The following is a 25,025-nucleotide window of genomic DNA, read 5'->3' as shown; positions in this document are numbered from 1 at the left end:
AGTTAGTAACCATCCCTAACTGCAGCGAGTCTGAGAAAATGCCTTAGCTTCCTGGCTTCTTGAGTAGTGGAAGATGACACAAAACAGGTTTGAGAATAATCAATCCATGCTGTCTTCTGCAAACCTACTTGCAAAATATTTTTACAACCTGCTGTTTTATTTTGAATAACAAACTAAAGTTAGCTTTTCTGTGTATCTTCTTCTCTGGTCCTTCTGGTGTTTGTTGTGTAAACTTGTGTATACAGCCCCAATCCTTTGTGGAAGATAATAACAAAATGAATCATTACTTCACAGTTGGGTAACGATTACGGATCATTGATAAATGGTCTCTGCTGGAAAATACTATAAAAACTGGAATCCTTTCACTTTTACATTGATATTTTAATTGCTGATTTTAAACAAGCTATTAAAAGGTTAATATTTCAGAGGAAATATACGGAGGTTTTTTGAAACTGTCATACCAAAGACTGTGTGTTTCCTATGACAGCAGAGGCCATAACAAACCTTTTTTCTAAAGTGGCTATGAAACACATCATACTCAAGCAAATTCATGTTCCCCCCACTGTCTCCAACTGCCAGAATGACATCACAAGTCAATTTGGATAGAGAAGCACTTTACCATTTTATAAGAGATGAGCACAGGCACCTCATTAAAAAAAATAAAAAGTGGATTTTCATCACTAATATTTACCAAAGGGGGAGGGGAGGAATGGAGAGTGGAAAAATACCTGGATATTTCTAAGAACAGAAGAAGCCACATGCCCAGGTTTCATGGTATGGGGCTCAGAATAAGAAGGCTGCTAATATTTTTTTTACAAATTAATACCAATAAAGAATGTAGTAAAAATATTTTGCTGATTACATATCTTATTAGGTTGTGTGTTAATGCACCTTTCAAATATTTAATTTGGGAAAAATGTATTTCTAATATATGGTACTTGGAATACAAGTTGCAACAGAGTGAGGTGCTGCTGAGGGAGGGGTTAATAAAGACGGGAAATCAGGCAAGGGGTTTTTTTCATGGAAAAAAATAAAACTAGAAGGAAGGGCAGGTGGAAAGAGACTTTTCTAGAAGGAGACACCGGACAAGGGTGATTGTGCTCAGAATCACCCCCAACTGGTCTCCCAGGGTGTTTTCTTTGCCAGGTGGGTGAGAAAGGCAAAGGGCTGTGAGAAATGTGTCCTTCCCTTGGATGGTCTAGCTCAGGGCAAAGGAGACCTGGAGGTCTGCTTCAAGTTATATCTCTTTCAGTGCAGGTTACAGAAACAGCCTCCAGCTACCGACGCACTAATTAGAATTGAGTTCTAAGAGCCTCATCTCAATAAATCAGCACTACACATCTTCCTTCAAGTTTTAAATGTTCAGGAGAGAGTACCTGATCAGTGTCCTGTGGGCCAGATGCCCACCAGCTGGCCAAGGATTTGATGAAGACTAGTAAAATTTGTGGCAGTGACGATGGCCAAAGATGGACTCATTCATGCCCAAGAGGCCAAAAAACCAAAGATGTGTGGTATGCTGGTAGAAGCCTCATGGGAAGGTCAAATCAGAGAGTCTGGATTAAGATGAATTGGCCAAGTCATTTTCAGTCAGTGGGGTTAGAAACGGAGATTAGAAGAAGCAGGTAATGAACACCATCAGCAAAGAGAAGAAAGTAGGTTGCCTATGGTCTTATTCTTAGGACATGTGCCAGACACTGTGCTGTGAATTTTGTGAGCATTACCTCTTCCATCCTTACAACAACCCCACAAAGGGAGTATTAATATTTAGCCCTATTTTACAGATGAAGAAAGTAAGCTTTGAAGCACTTAAGGGATTTTCTTAAAATCACATAATGAGGGCCAGGTATGGTGGCTCACACCTGTAATCCCAGCACTTCAGGAAGCTGAAGCAGGAGGATTGCTTAAGTCCGAGAGTTCAAGACCAGCCTAGGCAACATGGTAAGATCCCATCTCTACAAAAAAGTTTTAAAATTAGCCAGGCATGGTGGTGGCAGGTGCCTGTAATCCCAGCTACCCAGGAGGCTGAGGCAGAAGACTCAGTGGAACCTGAGAGGTGGAGGCTGCAGGGAGCCGAGATCACGCCAGCCTGGGCAACAAAGTGAGACTCCATCTCAAAAAAAAAAATCGCCAGGCATGGCGGCATGCATCTGTGGTCCTACCACTTGGGAGGCTGAGGCAGGAGGATGGCCCAAGCTCAAGAGGTCAAGGCTGCAGTGAACACTGCACTCCAGCCTGAACAACAGAGCAAGACCCTTTCTCAAGAAAAAAAATCACACAACATATAAAGAGATGAGGGAGGAAGTTGGGATCTGTGAGAGCTGACCCTTTTGCCATGAGTCGCAGAGTTAACAAGTAGCAGAGCAAATGCACAAACCCGTGTGACCCCATCCCACCACTTCTCTGTCTACCTCCAACAGGCCCAGCCCTAAGCCACTGGCGTTCTCTGGGAGATAAGATTTTAAGATTTTTTTCCCTGGAAAACAGAATTGACTTTGCTGCTAAATATACAGCAAACAAATATTTATAAAACCTTTGATAGATTTTTTTTTTTTTGAGACAGAGTCATGCTCTGTCACCAGGCTGGAGTGCAGTGGTGCAATCTCAGCTCACTGCAACCTCCGCCTCCTGCGTTCAAGTGATTCTTCCACCTCAGCCTCCCAAGTAGCTGGGACCACAGGCACATGCCACCACGCCTGGCTAATTGTTTTGTATTTTTAGTAGAGATGGGGTTTCACCGTGTTGGCCAGGATGGTCTCGATCTCTTGACCTCGTGATCCACCCACCTCAGCCTCCCAAAGTACTATGATTACAGGAGTGAGCCACTGTACCCGGTCCAAACCTTTGATAGGTTTTAAACACTTCTAAATTCCACCCCCTAAAGGGATGGCAGGCATCATATAGGGATTCTATAATATATTGCTGAAATGTCTGGGCAGAAGCATTTCTTTGACAAGAACTACAGTAACAGAAAAATATTTTGTGCTACAGTGGCGGGGGGATGGAATCTATACTTGGTTAAATGTCCATGTTAATTTCTTACAATTTGCCCGTGGCTACAGTATATGGCTCATTGAGCATGTTTGAGTTTTCAACCCTAAGCATAGTAATGTATTATATAGTTTAAAGTTGAAGTTTTTGAAGACAGAGTCAAAATTAAAACCATTTTAATAAAAAGGCAGAAAATTATTACATGTCATCTTGATGCTTTAAACTATATATTTAATGTTTTATTTTTCTATCAATTATTGGTATGAAATGTTATCTATTTGGCACTTTTTCAACTCAATGCACTCAAACTATATTCTTTAGGGCTCATATTAATTGGAAACATCCCACTATATCTGACTTGGTGTGCAAGAACTGTACCCTTGTAACAATGACAGTATTCAATTTTTAAGTCTTTCCTATATTATTGTATAGGGTATAATTTGTGCCCAAGGCTTTTGTTAATATTTCTACAAACTGTGATTCTTTTATTTAGGTCTCATCACACCATTGATCTCCAGAAACTGAAATGCATGCCCATGTCTCCCCTGCTTTTGCTAAACAATTCAGCTTTCAGAATTACTATTTCTGAGTCCAATGCAACCAAAGGAAATGTGCATCTGGCTGTGACACCAAGGAGCTTATATAAAGGATGGGGAACAATGGGTCTGTGACTCCTGCATTTTATTTCTGGAGTTTCTCTGATCATTTCTAAATGTGTGATGCATTAGAAGAATCCTAATTGAAGGTTGGAAATTCAGGTCTGCATGGCCAGACTTCCTGGGTCACTGCCTCTTCCTCTGTGAAACAGAAATAGTGAGTCTCGCCTCTCAGCTCTTTGAATCTCTGTTCTAGCAGAAGATCTACAATTTTTGTAACTTTTTAAAGAAAGAGTGTGAGTTGTGAGGGGAAGTAAAATGAAGTTGTGATACTATATGTGTAGGAAAACTATTAAAGAACATTTGCAGGTTGCTTCACAGGTGGCAAAGCGAGGTCACATGCATGTTCGTGTCTGAAGGATTCAGTACATACTCCTGCCTCGCAGAGAGGAGAGGTAGCTAAGAACGTGGGTTACACCCTGCCTCCACTGTCAATAGCGTTGTGACCGAGCAACTTACATAACTGCTTTGCACCTCAATTTTCACATCTCTAAAATGAAGATGATAATAATGCAAACACCTTTTTACATTACAGGCAGCTGGGATTACAGGCACGGCCACCACATAGAGACAGGAGTTCCTTAGATGGCTCAGTCTAGTGGCATGGCTTTTGGGATTGTTCTCAAAAGCACAAGCTGGCCAGGCGCGGTGGCTGACACCTGTAATCCCAGCACTTTGGGAGGCCAAGGCGGGTGGATCACGAGGTCAAGAGATGGAGACCATCCTGGTCAACATGGTGAAACCCCTCTACTAAAATACAAAAAACTAGCTGGGCATGGTGGCGCGTGCCTGTAATCCCAGCTACTCAGGGGGCTGAGGCAGGAGAATTGAGTGAACCCAGGAGGCGGAGGTCACCGTGAGTTGAGATCGCGCCATTGCACTCCAGCCTGGGTGACAAGAGTGAAACTCCGTCTCAAAAAAAAAAAAAAAAAAGCACGAGCTAAAGTCTGCTGCTTCTACACTCCCTATGATATTATGAGCTATATATGTTTCTTAATATATCCCTTTTCTTAGACCAGGTAGAAAGGATTCTGTTGTCTGCTACTAAGAAGACTGGTCATTATGGGAACTTTCCTTAAATCATAGGCACCAACTGTAGAAGAGCAAACCAGGTTTATGACTCCTATGTTAGAGCTCATTTTACTACTTTAGCCAACTTTAATCCAAATTAATTCATTAAGTCTATGAGACATGATTACGTTCTTCCTCTAATCTAGGAACTATGTTAGGTACTAGGAATGTTGCTGAGTTCATATGCAGCTAAGTTACTAACCCTCAAAGAGCTTTTAATCAATAGAAGGGACAAAACTAAAGCAAATAATAAACAAAATATGTGACACAAGTCATCTAAGGAAAGCATATATTGTATAGTAGGAACATAGAGAAAGTAAATATCTCAGGAATTAGTAGGGTGGAATTCTCAGGTGAGGGGAAAGGATGGATGGGGAAGAGGCGATTATGGAGAAAGGGAACAGCCGCACGCACAGAGGGCATAACTGCTCATGGCAAGGTTGTTTTAATATTCAAATAAAAATCAACATGATTTTACTTCAAAAGTGGATTCCTTTAAAATTGTTGTACATCACAAGTGTTTTGAACCATCTTGGCTCCATTTATTACAGCATATTCAAACAGTCAATGTAGAAGCCATGGGCTACGAATTAGTCAAATAAATGCAGATGGCTATAAAGCTTTTTGGCTTAGTTAATCACATTAGTATAAGCTGTCATTCTCTTTAGAGGAACACCAGAGGCCATTGTGATTTATAATTGTAAAGATACTATGGGCCGGTCGCTGTGGCTCACACCTATAATCCCAGCACTTTGGGAGGCCAAGGCTTGGGCAGATCATGAGGTCAGGAGATCGAGACCATCCTGGCTAACACGGTGAAACCCTGTCTCTAGTAAAAACACAAAAAATTAGTCGGGTGTGGTGGTGGGCACCTATAGTCCCAGCTACTCAGGAGGCTGAGGGAGGAGAATTACTTGAACCCAGGAGGTGGAGGTTGCAGTTTGAGACTCCATCTCAAAAAAAAAAAAAAGATACTATGTTCAGTCTACAGGAATTCTTTTTGTTGTTGTTGTTCTTTCTTTTTGAGACAGAGTCTTGCTCTGATGCCCAGGCTGGTCTTAGCTCACTGCAACCTCTGCCTCCCAAGTTCAAGTGATTCTCCTGCCTCAAGCTCCCAAGTACCTGGGACTACAGGTGCATGCACCACACCTGGCTGATTTTTGTATTTTTAGTAGAGAGGGCATTTCACTCTGTTGGCCAAGCTGGTCTTGAACTCCTAACCTCATGATCTATCCACTACAGCCTCCCAAGTTCACAGGTATTCTTGAGTATTTGCAATGTGCCATGTGTTGCTCTAGACTAGGAATGCCATAAGATCCTTGCCCTGAGGAAACTGACTTTAGCTTTTTGTTTTATTTTTCTCAAAAGATTCATGGCTAGTCATGGTTGCTCATGCCTGTAATCCCAGAACTTTGGGAAGCCAAGGCAGGGGGATCACTTGAGGTCAGGAGTTCAAAACCAGCCTGGCCACTATGGTGAACCCCATCTCTACTTAAAAAAAAAAATACAAAAATTAGCCGGGTGGTACATGCCTATGACCCCAGCTACTTGGGAGGCTGGAGAGGGAGAATCACTGGAATCCAGAAGACGAAGGTTGTAGTAAGCTGAGATCACACCACTGCACTCCAGCCTGGGAAACAGAGCGAGACCCGGTAAAATAAAAAATAAAAATAAAAATATAAATAATTAAAAAAAAATTCACTGACCTCTAGTAGGAAGAAAAAAAGTTATAACTTCTTCTCATGCCTTTGTAGGACTTTGGATGCCTATTATTCAAAATAACTTATTTCATTCCTGACCCTGAGGCCAACAATTCAGCTGCTAACAGGCTTCCCAGCCTTCCTTCTCACCCTCTTCCCCACCTAGCCCTAACACTTAAGCATCTCTTGAAACTTTCTTTTGATTGGTACCTCTTCCCTGCTTTCTTATACTGCTCTCTTTCTTAAGATCTTAAAAAATATATATATGTAGCATGTTGCAATGGAATTAACAAAGAAATGAGAGTCAGGAATTCTAGGTTCCTTCAGCCGTGAGACAAAGTCACATCCCTACTCTGGGACCCCAAGCCTCCGATCAGAAAATGAACTCGCTGAGACAGATGACCTCCCAAACTCCTTCCAGTGCTGACAGTTTGAGAGCTCATGCCTTTGTGGACCAGAGGAGCTTCTTTCAGATGCAGTTATAATTGTGTTTGCAGAGGATAATTGTGATGGAACACGAGCCATAGAACATTTGTTGTTTAAACTTGTTTATAACCAGAGGAAACTGAACTAAGGATAGAGCTTCTCCACTTCTGATCTAAGGAATTCAGGGGGAAAAAGCAGACCAATTATGAAAATTCCCATTCTGGAAGCATCTGGAGGTCAACTGGATAGAATGAATTGTATGCACAACCCCTATGGAATAAATAAACAAAAAATGGATTACTATTCCTAGTGAAACATAAATATAATTTTATAATTTGGCCAGCTGGTTTTTAACAGGCTTCCATCATCATCTTGATATAGAATATGTTTTTCAAATCTAAAGCAGCATAACACAAGCTGAAATTATATTACAATGCTGCCTGGACATCATGACTTCCAGGGACTGATGAGGGCAGAGAAGTAGCCAGAAAACCCGATTCTGCATCCTGACTTGTGTAATTCTAAGTACGCCACTCAAAACTCTGAATTCATGCCAACCCTAGTCACAGGTCTGCTGTGAAGTTCAGTAGAGACCACAAAAGAGAGAGAATTTTGCAAGCGGCCAAACCCTACTCTACCTCGTTGGGGAATTCTTATTGTCTAAGAATCCTGGACATTCTCATGTCATCTTGTACTTAAGAGAGACTTCAGTGCACGGTCTTCTGTTGTTCCAGATATTGGGCCAAGGGCTTTAAATACATTTTGATTCTCCCAGCAGTCCTCCTATCCACATTTTATAGATGAGGAAACTGAGATTCAGAAAGATGAAGTAACTTGTCTAGGTTTACCCAGCTAGTTAGTAAAAGCAGAATCGAGACTCAAACTCAGATCTGACTGACTAGCACAATTAGAAGTTTGTCTTGTTTATGAAGGCATATCCTTTCTCAAATAGAGTCTCTTTTTCAGAATAAGACTTGAAGATTCATTATTGGATTTCCAGGTGATAAAGGAGGCAGGGGCTATTATTTGTCTATGGATAGTCCAACTCTGGCATTTTCCCAGCCTGCACATTTCCATGATCTTCACAACTCCTATAGAAAAGCACTGATCTTCTCAACTCCTATAGACTGCCTCCCAAGTCTCACAGGTGCTGCCATTTCCAGATAGCACAGGGAGACTGCAGTATTATGGCCACTCAGGAGTACTCTACACACTTCCATGCCTGCTCAGCCATATTGGTCTGGAGATATTCAGCTCCCTGGGTTATTACTCCATTAGATATTTCCCATGAGTGTAGATTTAGTGGAGAAATCCTCTTCGTAAGTGAAAGCGGGCCAGAACACACCATGCCAAAATCTGACACTTCGGCATATTGATTATTTTGAGATGAAGACACTTGAGAAACAGCGGATGCAGGAAAGGCTCCCTGACCTCCCCTTTTCTACCTAAAAGCATAAAATATCTCATAAAATTTCCCATGAGAAAGGTGTCCTCCTTGTACCAGGAAGAGAAGGACATTCTTATCGCCAGAGACTGGGAGTCAACGTCAAAATTGACCTGTACAAACAAACTACTAAAATAACCCTTATCTCCCATTAGTTTCCCCCATATATTTCCTAGTCACTGTCCCACAATTTACGGCCAAGTCCCAGCCCCTTTGTCTTGTCAGATCCTACAATTTATCATTCTTTGTGTAAAAAGGCGTCTGAGCTTTTGGGCCTCGTGGCTTCTTTGGGGCTTTACTTCCCTTTTGAAGACTCCTGTACACATAGAATTATTACATTAAATGTGTATGCTTTTCCCTGTTAATCTGTCTTATATCCATTTAATTCTTAAGCCCAGACACAGAACCTAGGAGAACAGAAGGAAGTTTTTATTCCCCTACATAAGTACATGGAGAGGTTAAGAGTACTGTAGCTGAGTGATGAGACGCTAAGGAAAGCTGGGGCCCACGTGGGCCGGCTTCCCTAGGCTGCCATCACACATCCCAGGGAGGACGCCAGTTACACCTCGTACCAGCCTCTGCCCTGGAGGCATTTACACTCAAGTAGTAGAGATAAGACAGATGTGCAACTGCTCTTTAGTGAATGCAGCAGATTTCTGGGCCTGTAATGCATCTCATTTCTACATAAGTGAAGTCCTACTATTAAAGGTGTGGCAAAGAAACGGAATGAAAGAAGCATTTTTTAAATAAACTGATAAACAACTACTTGTCTAGTCAGGAAATTCGTCTGACGTTCATATTCGCGCATGGTTAACATCCACAGCAAGGATTAACAGCTGTTTGAAGATTACCGAATGGTGAATGTGCAACATCACTTCTCATTTGTACCACAAAACAAAATAGGAGGCTAAATCCAGCGTTTACAACAGCTACTGCTGTTCTCTTTCCCAGAATGCTAGGAGTCTTTACAAGAAAGAGGGGAAAGGAAAAAAAAACATAAGAAATCCACTTTCTAGAATCACAGCATCATTCTCTACTGGAATGTCTGTAAGTGATATTATAAAATGCTTGTGGCAACTTTTCACTTGGCAGGTGAGAAAACTGAGGCTCAGGGAGAAGAGATGGCTTCCAAATATCACACAGCTAAACAGCCAGGGCTAGAGCATCCTGCCTGTTTGAATTCAGATGGTTTATAAATCAGTTTCTGTCAATCTGAAGAGAGAAACATTGATGAAGGAAGGAAGGAAGGAAGGAAGGAAGGAAGGAAGGAAGGAAGGGAGGGAGGGAGGGAGGGAGGGAGGGAGGGAGGGAGCCCCCTTCCTGACAATGCTCTGGGTTCCCAGGACCACAGAATTCTCTGCCCAACTGTCCTTGAGCCCACACACCACCAGTGTGTGAATCACCATGCCCAAGAGGGGACCAAAGTGGGGATGTGACTAGTCTGGGCTCAGCTGGGAAGCACAGGCCGGGAGGTCCAAATATAGACATGAAACAGGACAAACACAGAGGTGTGGGGAGTGCAGGGTTGGGCCACTGGTCAGGGTCTGGTTAACAAATCTTGTTAGCCATGTTCTGACGCCAAAATCCAGAAAGTCCGGATTTAGTTCAAATCTAAATTCTAACTTAGCTTTTCAGGTCATGATGAATGAGGGCATATTTCTCACAGTAAAAGGACAGAACATACTGATTTAATAATGTGTGAGCCTGACTGCTAATGTTTAAATGTTAGGACATCTGGTAAGTGGGCCTCCATTTGTACTCTTGCCTTGGACCCAGTAGATGAAGCTTCAAGTTGTGTTCTGCCTCAAAATGCCTTCCTTGCTGTGACGAAACATGGACTTTATGCTAGTTCTGGTGTTTTACTACAAACCTGAGACCAGCCACAGTGGAGACGAGGGGACCTGGTTGTTTCTTCTCAGTCTTGGTGTCATCTCATGAAGAGAAAGTGCCATTACTCTAATATCCGAGGTTCTCTATCCTTTCACTCAGTCTAGCCAAGGAGAGATGCAGTGAGTTTTCGGACATACTTCCTCCCCTTTCCTATTGCAATTAAATTTCTCAAGGGGAACAGGAATCTGCCTTTTTCTTCCATACATACATTTGTTACCTGTGACTGGATAGGTGATTCTGTTCAATAAACTACAGGCCAATATCTAAAAAATATAAATAGAAAAAATGAAACAAATCAAATTCAGGTATGAAAGTATATCGCATAGCTAAAGTAAGATGTCTTCTAGAAATGAAAGGACGATTTGAGAAATGTATCAGTTATATTAGTAGATCAAAGGAGAAAAATCACATGATTAACCTCATAGATGTTCATTTGATAAAAATCAAGATCAATAATTGATGAAGCCCTTAGTAAACTAGAGATAGAATGATACACCCATAACATGACACAGAATGTATTAAACCAACTGTACCCAAAACATGAAACACTAGAACAAGGCTTCCAAAGATATTTTCAGCTAAGCAAGAGCTCAGTGAATGTGTGTCTATTACCTTCCCTTTCCCCATCTTACCTTTCCTCCCTCGATTTGGGGAAGACGTTTGATTCCATGATGAAAAGAATTTAGAAGGCCAGACACGGTGGCTCACACCTGTGATCCCAACACTTTGGGAAGCTGAGGTGAGTGGATTACCTGAGGTCAGGAGTTCAAGACCAGCCTGCCCAACATGGTGAAACCTTGTTTCTACTAAAATACAAAAGAATTAGCCTGGAGTGATGGTGTGTGCCTGTAGTCCCAGCTACTTGGGAGGCTAAGGCAGGAGAATCACCTGAACTGGGAGGCGGAGGTTGCAGTGGGCCAAGATGGTGCCGTTGCACTCCAGCCTGGGTGACAAGAGCAAAACTACATCTCAAAAAAAAAAAAGAAAAGAAAAGAATTTAGAAAAAATGCATACTACATCCTTATATTTTTTAGTACGATAACCTATTCAGAATGATGAAATGCAGTATAAAAAGTTTTGAAAATGACTCCAGTGAGTAAAATTTAAATCTTAACCCTAAACACTTTGACTATAGAAGCCTTTATTATTAATGTCCCAAGGAATAGACTACTATTGAGCACATTTTGTAAAAGAGTGTGCAGCATGTCACAGGGTCAAAAAGAAAGCTACTAAGCACATTATCCTACTAATTTTTTTTTAAGCTGGATTCTCACCCTATCACCCAGGCTGGAGTGCAGTGGTACAATCACACATCACTGGAACCTTCACCTCCCAGGTTCAAGGGATTCTTGTGCTTCGGCATCCCAAGTGGCTTGGATTATATGCATGCACCACCATGCTCAGCTAATTTTTGTATTCTTGTAGCGATGAAGTTTTGCCATGTTGGCAAGGTTAGTCTTGTACTCCTGGCCTCAAGAGACCCACCTCCCTTGGGCTGCCCAAAGTGCTTGGATTACAGGCGTGAGCCACCAGGTGCAGCCAATCCTAGTATTATTTATACATTTCTAAATGAAACAAGAAAGATAATAGACATAAATACTGAACATTAAGAAACAAATTATTGCCATTGGGAGATGATGTAATTGTCTACCTGGAAAACCAGAGAAGTCAATTAGAAAAACTAACAAAACTAATTAGAATTCATGAGACAGTCCAGTAATACAGCCAGTCATAGAACAATATACAATAATGTGTAGCACTCCTGTAAGCCAGAAACGATCAGTAGTAAGATAAAACATTTTAAATCATTACAGCAACAAAAATATATGTTAATATCTAAGGACAGTCAAAACAAAATAAAACTGTATAATTAAAAAAAACTATAGACCTTTACTGAAAGAAGCATAGAACAAGAGTTGAAAAAATTAGGATATAGCATATTCCTCTTTTGGGAGATTCAAAACATAAAAGCATCAGCTCAGCTCAAATTATCTAATGGATTTAAAGTGATCTCAATACTAATTTCTAAGGGACTTTTTAAAATTTGTCTAAAAGCATTTTAATATTTATGTTGAATAAATAAGACCAAATAATAAATGAGACCAAATAAATAATTTTAAATATTTTTAACTAAATAAAAGAGATACCCTGCTAGATATTAAAATCTAATATAAGTGTAATAATTAAAACATTGTGATATGGCATTGGGTTAAGTGAAAACAAAGATCAGAAACAGAACAGTAAACACTAAAAAAAAAACCCAACTAAAGTTAAGAATTTAGTATAATCGCCAAGATTTTTTTAGGCCAAAATAAAAAATAAAAGAATTCCGCAGTAAACAACAAAAAAGAATATATTCAACATAGTCTTGGGCAACTGACTAATCCTCGGAAAATAAGAAATGTAAATCCTGTCTCCCCATACCTTTAAAATACATTTTAGACAAATACAAGATTTTAATTTAAAAATTAAAATTTTTTATATAAACTTTAAGTAAAAATGATTTTAAAGCATGATACCATGAGTAGAAATAATAAAGGAAATGATAAGTGGAAGTAGATTTAAAATTTAATGTATAATTTATCAGACGTCTATTAAACACCTCCTGTGTGTCAGGCACTGTACAAGACCCTGGCCTCACCACATCTGAACTCTGGTGCATTTACTGTAGTAGACTATACTCCTAGCTGCTTTACATCTGGTTAGAGCCATGTGACTGAGTTTGGGCAATACAATACGGAAGGAAGAGATGCTAGCTACTTCCAGGTCTGGCCCCACTTAAAAACAATAACACAATCTTCGTCTCTCTTCCCTGTTTGCAGCAACCTTGGTGTCCACATTGGTGGTGTTAGCACATGGTGGAAGAAGCCTTAGCCTAGAGAGGCACTACTTGGAGAAATACCAGCTGGGATAGCCTCCTAACCATGAAAATTGCCGAACTTTTCATGAGCAAAGAAGAAATTTCTATTGCATTAAGCCTTTAAGATTTGAGGTCATTTATTACAGCACTTTGCTTACCCTGACTAGCACAAAAATCATTACTCAAAATGGGGTTGGCTTAGCAGGGAGTAACAGTAGCAGTGAGGAAACGTGGCAGGCTGGAGGCTGGATATCATGTTATTCAGAAGCCAAACATTTGGAAAACCTGCCATCTGAAGTGACTTAATAGGTAGACCATGTGTCTGGGACCCTAGAGGAGAGAGAAAAGGTTAGAAAATGAAACACTAGCTGTGGATGTTGGTTGTTATTTGCTGAATTTCTTAAAATACCTTTGGCAAGGTATTAAAAGAAAGAGCTGCACTCAGGAAAGAAGTGGCTGGGTTATATGCAAAAACAAAAGAGAACAGAAAGATTTCAGATATTTGCAACAATGAGGAGTGAAAAAGCCAACTGCTTCTAGACCCCAAATAATACAAGACAGAGTTTTTAACAGCTTTGAGTCACAAAACCCAGTAAAACTTCACAGAGGAATCTAGTGACTCCAGGCTATGATTATAGTAAGGGTGTATCTTTGTTGATATAGCTTGACTGTGTCCCCACCCAAATCTCATCTTCAGGATTTCAACCTTGACATGCACCAGGAATGGCTATGTGGAAAATCAACACTCCTGAATTATACTGATGGATTTGAAAGTTAAGTCAGCATTTTTAAAGGATAATGTAAAAGGTCTTACAAAATATGTATTTCTTTTAACCCTGCAATGCCAGTTTTAGGATTTCATCTCAACAAAATAATTTTATGTATTTGCAAAGAAATTCGCTGAAATGTTAGTCGTGGCGGAAGTTTCTTATGTTTAGATTTGGAAATGCAAGAAATATCAATATACTTTACAACCTTTAAATCAAACTAAATGTAACAGCCTCCCCACACAATCCTACTAGGAAGGTGAGAAATCAGTCTTGGCCCTTTTTGGAACGTCCTCTCTCTTCCTGGGGTCTCTGACAGGCACTGATGGCTTCCTTTTCTAAGCCAGCACAGTCTCTTGGAGGCAATGAATCTTGCCTTCTCTGTTTTGCTTGGAGACAGGAATATTTGCCAATATCAAGAGCCTACTGCCCAAGGTCAGCCCTCTGCAACTATTCCCATTGAGGTCCTGCCACCCTCCGGGGTCCTGTCAGGCCCAGACTCACATCCTTCCACTCTCTCTGCCCCCTCTGATGACTCCAAAACTCCTCCTTCAGACAAAGCCACTTTGCACTTGCTCTTTGCATAATCCCCTCAATAAACCGAGACTTACTCAAACAAAAGCCAGGAAGAAGGAATGTCGTCATGCTCCTGCAACAGAGAAAGTGGTTTCCTTCCTAAAACGAGAGAAAGTCTAAATGGGGGAGAATGGAACCCAAAGAACTCTTCCTTTCCTATCTTTCCACACAGACAAAAATGAAATACAAAATCGTCTTTGTAAATTGTTCTGCACTTTTATGAGAGCAAAGCTAACAGCAATAAACTAAATCATTTGCAATGCGAGGTTATTAAATTCATTACAGTTTATCCACTGTAAGGCGTACTATGCAGCTGTAGCATACGGTTCTGCACACACACACGCACACACAGACACACACACACGCACACACAGACACACACACATGCACACACACAGACACACGCACACGCACACACACAGACACACACGCACACACACAGACACACATGCAAACGAAAGCATTTACCAAGTGACCTGGAGGGGCAACAAGCACCCACCCTTTGGTGCTTTTTGGAGCCTCCCCTCTCTTCTGCAGTCTCTGGTTCATTGAGCCCAATCTTGTGGGCACTGATGGCTTCCTTTCCAAGCCAGTCTGGTCTCAGCAGTGCACCTTGCCTTCTCTGCCTTGCTTGGAGGTGGGAATATTTACCAACACTGAGAACCTACTGCCCAAGGTCAGCCCTCAGTTCCCAGTGAGGTCAGGAATTAAACATAATATAGACTATTTAATAACAGGAAAACAACAGAAAAAAATTGGGAAAGATGAGAAACAGATGACAAGAAGTATTTAAATATGTTGCCACTTTTATAAACCCAAAGTTTATAGAATAGAAGGGAAACTATTGTGTATATATGCACATCTATGAGCCTATGCATACACATACGCAGACACACTGCATAACGCTACACCGCAGAGTGGAATTATGTTTTTTTTCTTTTTGCTTTCATCTATGCAATGAAATTTTATAATGACATATTTTATTTTCATGGTCAAGTTTGTATACAGAACCCAGAACCCATTTCTTCCCCCGCCCGCCCCCAGCTGCCCCCCACTCCCTGCCTCTGTCCTGCCTGGCTTAGGTCTCTGGCAGCTGCTAACTCAGACTTTGAAAAAAGGAGAGCCCAAGTCATGTGAATTATAATTGAAAACATTCTTCAAGGGCTTTAAAAAAGCATTGTTGGTTCTTCATTTCATGCTGAGGATGGGTCTGAGTCTGGGCTTCACAGGGACCCAAGGGAAGGCAGGGAGGGAGCAGGGTTCCTGTCGGATCTAGAGGACCAGGGAAGGAAAGGAAGGAGAAAGACTGGGAAACAGGGAGGAGGGGAGGTGGGCAGCGGGAGGAAGAAAGAGGAGGCAGGCACTTCCTGACTTTTTTAAAGAGGAAGCAAAATACTAGGTTGCTGCAAAAGCAATTGGTATTGCACCAACCTAATATATGGAAAGGCACAGGCTTGGATCTTTGCCTGCTGAATGTAAATAACGCCTAATTCATGAAGTGGCGGCGAGTATTTTACAAGAGTGTAATTTTGGACGTCTAGTATTTACCCTGCCATAAAATTCATCTTGCTGTGCATGAACCTGTGGTTACCAAAGGGGCATCAACGAATCCTTATGGCCAAACCAAATTAAAGGTTTCTGAAGTATGGTCTAGGAAAATGAATGCTGCAAAGGAGCCCTGGGGCCAAGATGGGCTTGCTGCTGACAAGCTCTGGGGCTTCGGGTAAGACTCAGCCTCCTGGCACCACTGTTCTGCCCTGAAATGAGAAGCCGAGGCTGGGCTGGATCAGAGATTGTCAGGGTCAGCTACAGGAATCCCTAAATGTTCCAAAGCCACCAAAGATGCCCACGGGACCGTGTGTGTGTGTGTGTGTGTGTGTGTGCACGCGCGCACATGTGTGTGGTCATGCTCTACAGCTGAAACATGGTTTGCAAACTATGACTTTCTCATTCCCTTTCTCATCTATCATTTGGTGGTTTTTTTAATTGATATAGAAGCAAGGGGTGATTCAGTACCAATGCTGGAAAAACACCCCAGGCAAGACAGCAACACAGCACGGGTTCCTGTCCCAGGTCAGCCCTCAGCTGCTCCACTAATTATCTGTCTCCTTAGACAGATAATTTTGGGTGTTAAACATGGATTAATAAGAAGGAAGAGAGAAATACACACAGAGAAGGGGAGATTGAGAAGAGAGCAGAAGGGAGGGAGAGGAGAGAGCGCCCGTGGTCTTTGGCAGTTGAGCACGGGGTGGTGGTGTTATGACTTGCACAGTCCCTGGGTGTTTTTGACTTCATAGGTTTCTTCTTCCATAAAGCAATACTAAATATTATATTTTCAAGTGCACTGATATAAAGACAAATAGACTGCAGCTCTGATTATGTTCATTTTCTTTCTGCTAATTTTAGATGAAATTAGGGCATTTCCAGGGGCTCCTAAAAGAGCGCCTTGGGCACTGGGCCTTCTGTTCCTGGTGGGGAAGCTGGTGCTCAGTACCCCCTGCCTTGGCCCCTTATACACGTTTAGCTCATTCTGGGATGGGCTTGTCCCTGTCTTGACCCCAAGCTTGATGCGAATGTCTTAAAAGAGGGACCTAGTTTTAAAATGTCCAGAAGACAGAAGGTTAAACACAATGTCTGCAGGAATTTCTATGGATCTCTAAGATCTAGGAGAAAAGAATCCTAAAAATGATTAATAAAATTGAATTAACAAACTCTCCCCCCTCTTCCCCTCTAAATCCCTTTACAACCGTGAAGAAAAAAGTAGACAAATAAATAAATAACAGTTTGGAAGAAATTAACAGATCGTTACCGTATGGTTTTACTCGGTCTCTGCAAAGTGCAGTTGGCGTTCTTTCTAGTATAACAGGCAATTAAGTCCACAGCGGAGACAACAGGCAGAGGCTCATTATAAAAATAAACCTGCGACCCAAGCACCAAAAGGGAAGAGTCAGGGCTGCATATCATCACAGTTGGGGCCTTTTTAAAACAACTTGAGCTCAGTCCAAGTGTCTAACACACAAAGTGAGCCAGAGGCCTCAGAAGGTCCTCATTTGAGGAACAGGAGTTGACTATGGGAGATCAAAGTAAAAGGAGAAATGCAACAGGAGAAAGAGACGAAGAGAGAGGCGAGGGGGCCGTCGGGTTCCCTGCCATGCTGAATGTCAGGGTGAAATAGGGAGCTCAGGCACCATATTTGCACAGTACCACAAAAGAGGAGAGTATGAGCAGTCTTCTGAAGGAAGCGGGCGCTGGGTGGGTGGGCAGCTTCTGTGCTTGTGTCTGGGAGGCAGAACACAGCCAAAGAGGTGAAGAACATTGGCTTGGCGGGGCCGTTGGACAGGCAGGCTTTCAACATCACCACAAGGCTGCTGGGTGACCTTGGTTCACCTCTGCTCTCTGAGCCTCTGTTTCCTCACCTGTAAAATGGGGATGATTCCATTACCTGCCTCTGAGGGTTGTGAGGATTAAATGAGAGTGCACATAGGCACTGCTTGATTTGGAAGAAGAACCCACTAAGAGGTTGCCATCATTATCATCATTCATAATATTACTACCATCAATATTTACAGACATAGACAGCTGTGTGTTGGGGGGGACTACAGACACACGGTATGGCAGAGACTTAACTTTTGATGCTGAGGGCCCTCACTTACAAAGGTGTTTTGAAGATATGGGGGACTGGAGGAGAATAGGACTGGGGAGAAGCCGTTAAGGCTTCGTGCTCTCTCTCTCTCTCTCTCTCTTTCTCTCTCTCTCTCTCTCTCTTTCTCTCTCTCTCTCTCTCTCTTTCTCTCTCTCTCTCTCTCTCTCTCTCTCACACACACACACACACACTCTTAAACTACTTCACACAAGTTCTAATTGCTCATTGCAGAGAAGTCAGGAGGTGGAGCTTCATGTATTAATAACATATTTCTGGATGTCACCAGCCAGTGCTCTAAACCTATCAGACTATAGCAGGACCCAGTGCCTTCTGCACTGACACTCTGACACCCTCCGAACCCCACACAGTCCCCTCATTCCTAAAGCCTTCTAGCCAGCTCTGAGCTCTCGAAGTAAGAGATTCTACGACACCAAAGAGTAAAGAAAGAAAGGCTGGGCGCGGTGGGGCACACCTATAATGCTAGCACTTTGGGAGGCCAAGGAGGGCGGATTGCCTGAGCTCAGGAGTTCAAGACCAGCCAGGGCAACATGGTGAAATGCCGTCTCTACCGAAATACAAAAAAATTAGCCAGGTGTGGCAGTGTGCACCTGTAGTCCCAGCTACTCGGGAGGCTGAGGCAGGAGAATCGGTTCAACCCAGGAGGTGGAGGTTGCGCTGAGCCAAGATCGCGACATTGTCTAGAGGACAGAACAAGACTCTGTCTCAAAAAACAAAAATAAAAAAAGAAAGAAAGAAAGCAAAGACCTGGCTCCACTGGGGGGAGAGGCACAGGGCTGGATCGGGAAGAGATGCAGGAAAGTTCCCAGGATCACTGCTGAGCCAGCCAAGGGGCAGCCCCAAAGGGAGCCCTAAAAATAAGGTGCTCCTGGCCTCCATCCTTCCTGACCGCCTTTTGTCCCAACTTTCTTTCTTTCATTTATTTAATTATTTATTTATTTCAAGACAGAGTTTCTCTCTTGTTGCCCAGGCTGAAGTGCAATGGCATGATCTTGGCTCACTGCAAACTCTGCCTCCTGGGTTTAAGCAATTCTCCTCCCTCCCGAGTGTTCAACCTCCTGAGTAGCTGGGATTACAGGCACCTGCCACCACACCCGGCTAATTTTTGCATTTTTAATAGAGACGGTTTCTCCAACTTGGTTAGACTGGTTTCGAACTCCCTACCTGAGGTGATTCATTCACCTCGGCCCCACAAAGTGCTGCGATTACAGGCGTGAGCCACTACGCCTGGCCCTTTCTTTCTTTCCTTTTCTGTTTTTTTTGAGACAAAGTTTTGCCCAGGCCAGAGTAAAGTGACGCGATCTCGGCTCATTGCAACCTCTGCCCCTCAAATTCAGCCTCCCAAGTAGCTGGGATTATAGGCATCCTCCAGCATGCCCTGCTGATTTTTGTATTTTTAGTAAAGATGGGGTTTCGCTGTGTTGGCCAGGCTGGTCTCGAACTCCTGATCTCGGGTGATCCACCCACCTCGGCCTCCCAAAGTGCTAGGATTACAGGTGTGAGCCATCATGCCCAGCCTCTGTCCCAACTTCCACTGGGTCTCTGTGACATCACATCAGACTTGCCTCCTAACTGCCGAGCTATGAGGGTTCATGAAAGTTTCTAACTCTGTGTTTAACTTTTTCTTAGGAAAAAAAAAAAAGAGCAAATTCTTGTTTCCTTTTCCTAAAGTTAGCCAACTTTTTACTTTTCCCTCGTCACCTGTCCAGATCTGGCCCTGAATTCTGCATTTCCACATGCTGGTCATTGTAAGGCTCATGCTAAAATCAACAGCCAGAGTTGACTACATGCTTACATGTGCTAGGCCGTGTGCTATGCATTTCATAGGCATTATCTTTATTTTCTCATTTACAAATGTTGAAAGCAAAGCTCAGAGAGGTTAAGTTACTTGCGCAAAGTCACACACAGAAGAAATTAAACAGAACTCAAAGCTGTCTGACTCCAGCATTCATGCTTGGGACACTACCTTCTACATGTTCATTAGAGGCAACTGGGGACATGTGGGAGTAGGTGGGTGTGCGCTTAATAAAGCCTGTGATTAAGTAGTTAAAATGAGGACGTGTTCTGGTAAAGCCAAACTTATACACAAGGTTGACCACACGGCAGCCTCTAGGAACCGGACAAATCCAGGCTAGAACCGACCCCTGTGAAGGTGGAAGGCGGTTGGCGGGTTTAACTCTGAGTTGAGCTTGATGCAGCAGGAGCAGGATAAAGTCTCGAGTCTGGAAATAAACAAATTCTCAGCTACATAAAGTCTATGTCATTGAATAAAGGTCAGTAGTTTGAATAAAACCCAAGATGTGGATAAAACTTTGAGAATAATCAGAATAATCCAGTCAGTGGGTCTGGGCAAAGCACCTGAAGTGAGAATTAGTGCAGGTCCACAGTAAGTCTGGGGTCCACATGAAGCCCAGAAGACACCAGTGAGAGTAAATGAAACCTGAACACTAATGACGTCCGGGGCGCGGGCGCTGGGTGAAGTCTGGGCTGAATGCTGAAGAGCATTCCTAGAGGACCATGATCGCCACCAACCAGGAGCCTCCTCTGTCCCTCCTTCCTTTCCTGTGGTTGGCACTGCCTTAGGCTAAATCCTCTTCTCTCCTAAAGGCAGGAACAAACACTCAATTCCTTTGACATCTTCCGCAGAAGGTAACAGGAGAACCCAGTCCATACACTTGAGGCCACCCAGCCTTCCACTTTCTCCCAAGATTCCAGCCAGTCCCAAAGAAGTTTTTCTTTGTCTTCTTCTGGGCATGACTAGAAGGATCCCCTGCCTCAGTTTTCCTGACTTTCAGCCTTTATATGGAAAGACGAAGTTAACCCCAGTTCTCCCAGCCCTATGAGCTCAGTTTCCTCCTGGGTTTGACTCAAACCTCTAACAATGTAGCCTTCTTGAGGGAGAGCCTCCCTTTGCCTACCATCTGAAGGTGATCAGACAGGGCTCTCCCTAGGTATCTCAGGACAGAAAAGCAGCTCTCCTGGTCAGACTGGCTTAATACACTCCCTGAGTGGCTTCAGTCTTCTGGGCCCCACTGGAAGTCAGACCCTGGGCTCTGGGCCCTGGCTCTGCCCCACAGGTCGGAATCTCACTCTCTGTCCTGTTTTCCATCTCTACCACCAGGGAGTCCCAGAAGACAAGCTGTTTCACAGACTACCAGGGCCCAGGGAGATCCCAGGATCTAAGTGATTTCTGCTAACAGTTTTCTGTATTGGTTTTTACTGCCTGCAATTTCATTCGAAGAAAGATCTCCATTGCATTAAAGAGTTTCTGAATCATTGCACCATATGGTCACTCAAGTCCCTTCCAGCTGTGGCCTCCTATCATTCCATGACAACTCCCTTCAATCAGTCATTCCTGGCACCAGGTGTGGGGGCCCTGCTGGAGCAGGCCGACTAGTATTGATTTCCTTCTGGCCCCCAGCCAGGAGCTGGCACAGCCTCTGCTCCAAGGCACTCCAGAGACCAGCCCCAAGGGAGGCTCCAGTTAGCTCTCTGGCTGATGGACAACAGCTGGCCAGATGCTGGCAGCAATTTCACGAACCTAAAAGCTCATTCTCTCCCCTTCTCCATCCAGTCGGATCCAGGTCCTGTCATCGGGCCATGAAGCCTTACCCAGCTTCCTTATGGCCTATGGAGCCTCAGGAAGGTTAAAGAAGACAGACCTAGCCAGAGGCTAGGATGGCCAGAAACAGCCACTGTGCCCCTTGGAGGGAGAGGTGAGCCTGTGCCAGCAGGCAGCCTTGGGCAGCGGGCACAGCTTCAGGAAACCCTGCCCTATGACCAACTTCACTCTGCGTCATTCAGCCAATTTCAGGCTAGAAGCATGGCTGAGGACAGGAACCTGCCAGTGGTCTCTTTCTTGTGTGAAAGCCAGACCAACACTGAGAATCCCATTCACCAAGCAGGTGAGCAGGCCTTAGTCACACTTGCATTTAGAATCTGAATCCTGGTTCTCCGACTTACTAGTCAGAAGACCATGAAAAGTGGTTTTACCTCTTTGAGCTTCGGTTCCCACATCTGTGAAATGGGGGTAATAATACCTGTTTAGTTGGGTTGCTTGAGGAGCTAATGAACTATTGCCACAGCAAAACCTAATGCCTGCATATAGTATTGGTTTTTTATTATTACAATTGTTTGATGAGGTTTGTGCATTTTTTGCCCGTTTGGACCTCTATGACAAACTCCCACAGACTGGGTAGCTTATTTCTGGGAAGTTCAAGATGAAGGCACTGGGAGACTGGGTGTGTGGCGAGAGCTCACTCTCTGCTTCACAGAAGGCATCTTTTTGCTGCATCCTCAAGTGCAGGGATGAAGGGGCAAACAAGCTCCCTGGGCTTCTTTTATAAGAGGCCTAATCTCATTCATGAAGGTGGAACCTCTTAACACCAGCATAGTGGGGAGTGGGTTTCAGCACATGAATTTTGGGGGTTACTAACAGACCCCAGCAGTGTGCATCTGATGCTGTTAAAACTGCAAAATCTATCCCTAAGTGCATTCTCGAGAAGAATCTATAATTCAAACATTTATTACAGAGTTCATATGGCCTCCCCTCCAGGTCCATCTCCAACGCCACCTCTTCTACTTCCAAGCTGAATGACCTTCATCAAGTCTCTAAAACAAAAGAGCTCGACTAAGTCAGCAGCTCTCAAACACTAGGATGTGTCAACTGTAAAACACGGATTTCTGGAGATAGAGCCATTGGCAAATGATTAGGTCGTGAGGGTGGAACCCTCCTAAAGGAGGCCTAAGGGAACTCATTCACACCATCTACCACATGAAAACAGCAAGATGTGCCATCTATGAGCCAGAAAGTGGATGCTCACCAGAAACCAAATCTCCCAGCACTTTGATCTTGGATTTCCCAGCCTCCAGAACTGTGAGAAATAAACTTTTGTTGCATGTAAGCTACCCAGTTTATGGTATTTTGTTATAGTAGCCCAGACAGACTAAGTTTAGCCTTTTGCAAGCTGGAGACCTAGAATGGGTGGTGGTATATTTCCAAGGCCTAGCGAGAAAGTCCATGGTGTAGATTCCAGACTGGGTCTTCAGGCCTGAGAACCAGGAGCCCTACAAGTGGAAGAAGGTTAATGTCCTGATTCATAGGCAGGGAATATATTCAGCTTTTCCCTGCCTTGTCATCCTATTCAGGCCCACTACCAATTGAATGACGCCTATTCACATAAAGGAGGGCCATCTGCTTCACTCAGTCCACCAATCCCAATGCTAACACTTCTGGAAATACCCTCGAGACACACCCAGGAATAATGTACAATAAAATATCTGGGCATCCCATTGCCAAGTCGAGTTGTCAGGTAAGATTAACCACCACAGTGACCTCGAAAAAAATAACTTATCCTCTCACCAGTTTTTTCATTCATAAAAGGGGATAGTCACAGTACCCTGTTATGTAATTTGAGGTGGAGACTGGGGTTCACATCGTCAGTCCCTCACAACAGAGCATCCTTGGTTTGGCCAGCCACAGGATGTGGATCATCACTATCCAAAGCCAGTTACATTCCTCTTTCATCAGAAACTGTTGCAGGGGAGGGGGTATGGTGTTATGATATAAATTGGTTTTCATCCAGTTTTTGGCTTTTAACTCCCATCACCCTAGATATAGTTTTTTGTTATAATGTTGAATGTGTTCAGTCTCAGAAAATAGAATCCCCTGTCCTCCTTTCACCTTCCCCAAGGCAAAACTGGCATCTTCCTGCACCTTTCTGACTGTAGGTCTTAAGACCTTCCCCAGGGAGGTCCCCACTCCATACCAGGGAGTAAGGAATACTGACGTCATGAAGCTTCCATAAAACCCAAGAGGACTGGGTTCCTGGAGCTTCTGAATCACAGGGAGTTTCCAGAAGAATGGTGCACCCAGGGAGGGCAAGGAAGCTCCATACCCTTTCCCCATAGCTTGCCCTATGCATCTTCCTCTGTATTCTTTGCAATATCCCTTATAATAAACCATTATACATGTTTCCCTGAGTTCTGTGAGCCACTCCAGCAAATTAGTGGTACACGAATGATATGGTTTGGCTGTGTCCCCACCCAAATCTCATCTTGAATGGTAATCCAAATAATCTCCACCTGTCCTGGGAGGAACCTGGTGGGAGGTAATTGAATCATGGGGATGGTTCCCCCCATGCTGTTCTTATGATAGTGAGTTCTCAGGAGATCTGATGGTTTCATAAGTATCTGGCATTTCCCCCATTGGCACTCATTCTCTCTCCTGCTGCCTTGTGGAGAGGTGCCTTCCACTATTAAGTTTCCTGAGGCCTCCCCATCCATGTGGAACTATGAGTCAATTAAAACTCTTTTCTTTATAAATTACCCAGTCTTGGGTATTTCCTTGTAGCAATATGAGAACAGACTAATACACGTAAATTGGTTCCAAGGTAATGGGGCATTGCCATAAAGATACCCAAAAATGTGAAAGTGACTTTGGAACTGTGTAACAGGCAGAGGTTTGAACAGTTAGGGCTCAGAAGAAGGCAGAATGATGTGGGAAAGTTTGGAACTTCCTAGAGACTTGTCGAACGGTTTTGACCAAAATACTCTTAGTGATATAAACAGTGAGGCTGAGGTGGTCTCAGATGGAGACGAGGAACTTCTTAGGAAATGCTACAGACGGGTACAAAATGGAAAATGTTCATTCTTCTCTGTTACTCCTTTTTGCCAAAGTTCACCACTGTTTACAATTTTCTATATATCTTAGGAAAAAAATTATACATGTACCAAGAATTTAAAACAAACACACAGTATATATAACAGTTTTATTGAGATGTAATTTGTATATACAGTTCACTGATTTAAGATATACAATTAAAAATATATTTAAAAATATATTCACAGAGTTCTGCAACCTATGTCACAAACAATTTTAGAACATTTTCATCACCCTAAAAAGAAACTCCATAAGCAGTCACTCTTCACTTCCCCCTCACCCTTCCTCAGTCCCTGGAAACCACTAATCTACTTTTTGTCTCTGT

Source organism: Callithrix jacchus, chromosome 6 (genome assembly GCF_049354715.1).
Source record: "Callithrix jacchus isolate 240 chromosome 6, calJac240_pri, whole genome shotgun sequence".
In the NCBI taxonomy this organism is placed as follows: Eukaryota; Metazoa; Chordata; class Mammalia; order Primates; family Cebidae; genus Callithrix; species Callithrix jacchus.
The sequence above is the reverse complement of the archived record's forward strand: the minus strand, read 5'-3'. Positions refer to the sequence as shown.